We start from the raw sequence: 6,655 nt of genomic DNA, 5'->3' as shown, positions 1-6,655 counted from the left end.
CCCCTCCCATGTGCAGGATTCAGGAAGAGGAATGCTGCCAACTGGCAGCTCTATCATTCATTACTCAGTTGTTGGTCACAGATCCAGGGAAGACTGAGGAGGGGAATCTACACCTGGCATTGCAAGGTAGAGTGGTTCTGGGTCCTAGGCTGTGTATTGAGCAAGGAACAAGTTCAAAAATAAACAGTACTTGTGTTTCTCTTCTAGCTTCCAAGGCAATCTGAAGCTTGCAGAAGAATAACCAGGGCAGGAATCTCACACCTACAGGGTAACAGGTAGTTATGTAGCTCTGCACCTGCAGAGCCTTTGAGATACAGATAGTGGCTGAGTCTAGTAGCAATCTACTGGAACTTCCAACCAGAGGCAAGCCCAAAGGTATAAGAACTTGCAGAGATTGGAAAAGAAGAATCAGATTTGGCCCCAGATCAGACTACTTTGGGAGCTCTGAAAGCTTGCACCTCTCCAGCTTGAGCTGTCTCTGAGATCCTGCAATAACACAACATTCATTACCCCTAAGAAAGCAGCAGAAGGACCCAAAAGAATAAAGTTCACATGAGACATTCCTCATAGAAGCTCACAAAGCATGAGGTTAATATAATGTCCGAAGTCAGGAAGTAGGTGAGAGAATAAGTGAAGAAAAAAAGAATTCCACCATCAACAACTATTGTTGGGACAGTGAAACTCAAGGCACAAACCCAGAAGAAAAGAATGAGTACAAAATATCTACAAAGTTTCAACAAAAATGGTTCAGAATTCCTGGAAAAGATGAAGTAAGAGTTATTGTTATTCTTTTTTAAAAAGAGCTAAAAATGGTTTTAAAAATCCAAAAAGATCACTAGAGGTGGAAAAAGAGAAAAGAAATGAGAGGTAGGGGAGGAAGATTTAGACAGAGAATTAACAGCTTGCAACAAGAAGTATAAAATCTTAAACCCAAAAACCAAACTCCTCAAAAATTAGAATGGACTAAATGCAAGCTAATAATTCCATGAGACAATAAGAATATTAAAACAAAGTGAAAAGAATTTTAAAAATTAGAAATTGTGATGTATCTCATAGCAAAAAAAAAGAGTTGGAAAATAAATTTAGGAGAGAGAGTTTAAAAATCACTAGACTACCTCATAGTCATGACAAAAAAAAAGAGCCTAAGATGCCATATTTTAAGAAATCTTAAAAGAAAACGATCCCTATTTCTTAGCACTAGAAGACAAAGTAGAAACAGAAAGAATCTACTGGTCATTCCCTGAAAGAACCCTCAAAATGAAAACTCCCAAGAACATTTATAGCCAAAATCCAGAGCTTTCAGTTATTAAAAAATTACTGCAAACATCCAGAAAAAAAATCTTCAACTACTCTGAAGCCATGGTTAGGATCAGTAATTACTACAAAGGAGCAGAGAGCTTGGAATGATATAATGCATAGGTCAAAAGATATAAGCTTACAACTGAGAATAACTTACCCAGCAAAACTGAGTATAATCCTACAGTGGAAAAAAAAAATAGACTTTGCTGAAATATAGAACTTTGTAGCATTCCTGATGAAAAGACCAGAACTGAATAAAGACTTTGATACATGAACAGAGGAGTCAAGAGAAACTTTTATATAAAGGTAAAAAGGGCTTAGGAGCAGTTCTCTCATGTTTTGATGATATTAAAAAAAAAAGAATGGAAAGGCAGTGGAAGAGGAAAACACCAATGGGGGAAGGTAGAAGAAGAACAGGGGAAAGTATCTCATCTAACTGTGATGCACAATTAGAAGATACAAACAAGGAGGAAGGTTTGGGGGAGAGTGATGACACTTGAACTTTACTCTCTTTTGAATTGATCAAAGGAAGGACACACATACACACACACACACACACACACTAAATTAGGTACAGGAATACTCTTCAACAAAGAAACAGGAGGGAAAGGGAAAGGGGAATTATGAGGCAGGTATTCAAAAAAAGATTAGTTTTAAGAAAAACAGCAGAAGTGGGAAACAAATAAAGGAAAAGTATAAGAGAACAGGATAGAGGGAAATATATCATCTATAATCGTAACTTGGAATTTGAATGAGATGAACTTGCCTTTCAAAAGGAAGAGAATAGCAGAATGGATTAGCAGAATCCAACCATATGCAATTTATAAGAAACACCTTTGAAACAAAGATACGTACAAAATTAAAATAAGGAGCAGGAGCAAAGTCTCTTATACTTCAGCTGAAGTCAAAAAGATGGGAGTAGTCTCCATCATCTTAGACAGAACAACAGCAAAAAGAGACTTAATTTGAAAAGACACACAGAGAAACTACATTTTACTGAAAGGTACCATAGCCAATAAATTTATATCAGTAGTAAATGTATTTACACTAAATGGCACAACATCATAATAGTAAAAGGAAAAGTTAAGTGAGTTGTAGGGAACAATAATAAAATTATAATAGAGGAGGACCTCTACCCCTCTCAGACCTAGATAAACCTGAATAGAATTTTAGAAAAGTCAGATAATGGAGATTATGGAATAGAAATAGAAAAGAGAATACCTATTTCTTAACTGTATATGACATCTTTACAAAAACTGTGACTAAAGCATAAAAAACTCAGAAACACAGGAGAAGAAATATTAAATCTATCTTTTACATACCACAATGCAATAAAAATTGCATTCAATAAAGAACCATTGATGATGTGATTAAAAAGTAATTGGAGATGGAATAACTTTTCCACATATGGATCAGCCAAAGAATAAATCAGAGAAATAATCAATAATTTCACTAAAGATAATGGCAACAATGAGACAACATATCAAAATTTGGAGGATGCAACCAAAACATTGCTAAGGAGAAAATTTATGTCTCTAGGCATTTTCATCAATCAAAGAAAAAAAGGAAATTAATGAATTGAACATATAACTAAAAAAAACCTAGAAAACAAATAAATGAAAAAATGAAATTAAAACAAAGTCAGTTGATTCTTTGGCCCCTGAGTCAAGTCTGGCCCAGCTCCCTCTCTACTTCTCCAAGACTAAGGGTGAAGTTTCATTTGCCTCCTGAGGTGCCAGTTGTTTAGCAGGGGAGGATGGAAAACAACCAGCCCTTGTTTAGTGGAGATGCCACGGGGTCCATGCACAGCCTTTGTGTGCCCTGCAGGCACATGATCTTCTACATAATCGTGGACGTAAGTAGCTCTGCTAAGGCTCTCAAGGTATGGTTTTTTTCTCTTCCTGAGCCTAATAAGGATTTCAATGGTTTCTGCTCCTATGACTTTTTCAGTTTTATACATGATAAGTCAGGCAGCCAGTATTTGGTTTTGCAGCAGGTGGTAGCACTCAGCAGCTAGGGAAAGGTTATACACTAGATACTCATAGGTAGGAAGTGTCCAACATTCTTTGTCCTCACTACGAATCTAATCTGAGACCATTTAGTTCTCTGCCAAGTCACCACCTTGCACTAGCTATATTCTACTCCCTTCACCATCTTGACTCCTTGGAGAACCAGATCATCCCTATACTGTCTTCTTCTCTCTGATGCCTTGCCCCATATCTTGTTGACATTCTTTTCTCACCAAGTCTTAGCCTCAGATCACTCCCAACATCTACTGCGTGTACTCTTACTCATGTCCTGCTGAACAAAGGTGGAAAAAAATCATGAAACCTTATTGACTACATTCACTACAAATTAATGTTACATCATTTCAGGTGGGTCCTCATTGCATCAAGGCAATGATTCCCTATCTCACTCACCATAGCAGTTTTCCCAAACCTTTTCATCCCTCCTCAAATCCCTAAAGCACCCATGGCTCTCCACTTGCCACATCCTCTCAGCTGAGAATTCTGCCTTTTATTTCACTGAAAAAAATGAGGCCATTTGTCAAGGACTCCCTCTTTTCCTCTCTTCTTCCTCCTCATCTCACATCACTCAGGTGCCTTCTACTGATTTCCCCTCCTTAACCACCATCTCACCTGATGAAATAGACTTCCCCTTGCCTAGGCAAGCTGTTCTACATATGCCCTTAATCCTATCCCATTCCATCTTTTCTAAAATACTGTCCCCTCTATCATCTCCATTCTCTCACTCATCTTCAATCTCTCCCTGTCTCCCATCTACTTGCCTACTGCCCACAAACTTATCCCTGTCTCCCCATCTTCAAAAAACCCTCACTTCATCCATCCATCCTAGCTAACTGTGGTCTCATATATCTCCTCTGTTTTGGGACTACACCCCTTCAGAAGGCTACTTACATCAGATGCCTCCATTTCTTTTCCCCTTACTCTTTTCTTAACTTCCCGTAGTCTGGTTCTCAACCTCATCATTCAATGAAACTGGTCTCTCCAAAGTTACCAGTAATTGCTAATCAACCAAATTTAATGGCCTTTTCTCAATCTTCATCTTTCTTGACCCCTCTGCAGCCTTTGATACTGTCAATCATCCTCTTTTCCCTAATACTCTCTTCTCTCTAGGATTCTGTGATATTGTTCTCTCTTAGTTCACGCCCTACCTGTCTGGCTTCTGCTGGATCTTCATTCAAGGTCATGCCTGCTAACCATGGGTGTCCCCCAAAACTCTGTCCTGGGCCCTCTTCTCTCCCTGCTACTTCACTTAGGGATCTATCAGCTCCCATTGATTCAAACATCATGTGTGCTGATGATTCTCACATTTACCTGTCCAGCCCTAACTTTTTTTCCTGACTTCCAGTCTCACATCTCCAACTGCCCATTTGAGGTCTCAAATTGGATGTCAGGTAGACATCTTAAATGCAACATGTCCAAAACTGAACTCTTATCTATTCGCCCAAACCTTCCTATGTTCCTAATATCCCTGTTATTGTCAAGAGCACCTTCATTCTCCCAGTCACCCAGGCTTACACAGGCATTATTCACTCTCTCTCACCCCCCTGATCCAATCTGTTGCCAAATCTTGCCATTTCTGCCTTTGTTACATCTCCTTCCTGAAAAATATAATGAAATCTGTACATGGCCCTGGGACAAAGTAAGAAGATAGGACCTTGGAGAATTGCCTCATCTCTAGACTTAAGGGTACTAAGTGAGTTGTCTCAGTCATATTGAAAGGATGGAAACTAGGGGACTGACCAGGCCCCTGGAGCCTCCTTCCCCTCCTTCTTCTAGGAGGTGGACTGGCAGAAGAAGGACGGTGGCTTCCCAGCACTTCCCCCTCCCCCGCCCCTACACTGATAACCCCTCCACTACCACTACCCACTCTCAGCAAAGTGCTGGTCACTTAAATCTTAGGTCGACTTCTACTTTTCAGCCTTCTTTCTTATTCCTCTACCAAACATCTGTCAAAATGAACCACCTTCTGCCTCAACCCCAAACTCATGCCATGCATACTATGTACGAATCAACAAGACTGTCTCTGACAGGTGTGAGATCTTGGGCAAGTGATCTAACCTCTCTGAGCCCGATTTCCCTCAATCAATCAATCAACAATTATTTATTGTGTCTACTATGTGGCAGAGACTGGGCTAGGCACAGTGATCCAAGTTCAAAGAATGGAACTCAAAATGAGCTTACATTCTAATGGGAGAAGTAACAAATAAGTATATTAATATACACAGCATAAGCATAAGATGAAGAAATTCAAATATGTACAAAATAGATAAATACAAGGAAGTTTGGGAATGAGGGCACTATAAACCTGGAGCCAGTAAGACCCAAGTTCAAATCTACCTTAAGACACTTACTAGCTGTGTCACTCTGGGCAAGTTGCTTAATCTCTGCCTGCCTCAGCTTCCTCATCTATAAAAAGAGGATAATAATAGCACCTACTTCATAGAGTTATTATGAGAATCTAATTAAATAATATTTGAGAAGTGTTTTGCAAATCTTAAAGCACTCTATACATGCTATCTGTTAAAATGCTAACTTCATTGTGAAAGGTTTCATGCCTTCAGAAATACTGTGGTCTGGTAGAAAAGCAGAATGGATTTGGAGTCAGCAGACTCTCACACAATTTTTATTTTTAGAGGAATAAACTGAGGCCCACTCACCTTCTATGGCTCTCAGTGGTCTCATTTGTAAAAATAGGGGGTTGAGTTAGATGACCTTAAAAGTCCCTTCCCCATGTAAATTGAAGATTGTCTATGATCTATAATAGAAGTGTCAAACACAGGGTCCAATGCAGCCAACATCAGTGCTGGGGCAAACAGATTAAAATGTAAATGGTAAACATTAAACAAAATAAATAACTATACAAGAGAACATAGTTAATATTATTATATGTTTTTCTAATTCAATATGCAGCAGGCAGAGATCCTTATGAGGGCTTAGTGGTCTGTTTCTACCTGAGTTTGACACTACTGATCTATAAAATGAAAGCAAAAAGCACTGTGGTACAATGGAAAGAGATGAATAGAAAGACCTGAAGTCAGAGGACTTGGATTTTAAACCTGTTTCTACTATTTACTACCTATGTATTCTTGAGCAAGTCTCTTGGCTTCTCCAAGTCTCAATTTCTTCGTCTGAAAAAAGAATGAGTGGTGGACTTAATGACCTCTGAGGCCTATTTCAGATTTAAATCTCTGCTCCTATGGGCCAACTCTACCCATCTTTATAATTACATCTCACTCTAGGAGGTAGGTATCTGCTCCTGTGAACTGCTGACAGCCCCGAGCATCTTGAATTGGCTTGGAGGGAAACAGGTGGAGTACATTGCACAGTAA

The sequence above is a fragment of the Vombatus ursinus genome, unplaced genomic scaffold (genome assembly GCF_900497805.2).
Source record: "Vombatus ursinus unplaced genomic scaffold, bare-nosed wombat genome assembly UNPS02014225.1, whole genome shotgun sequence".
Lineage (NCBI taxonomy): Eukaryota > Metazoa > Chordata > Mammalia > Diprotodontia > Vombatidae > Vombatus > Vombatus ursinus.
This window is presented reverse-complemented; position numbering follows the sequence as displayed.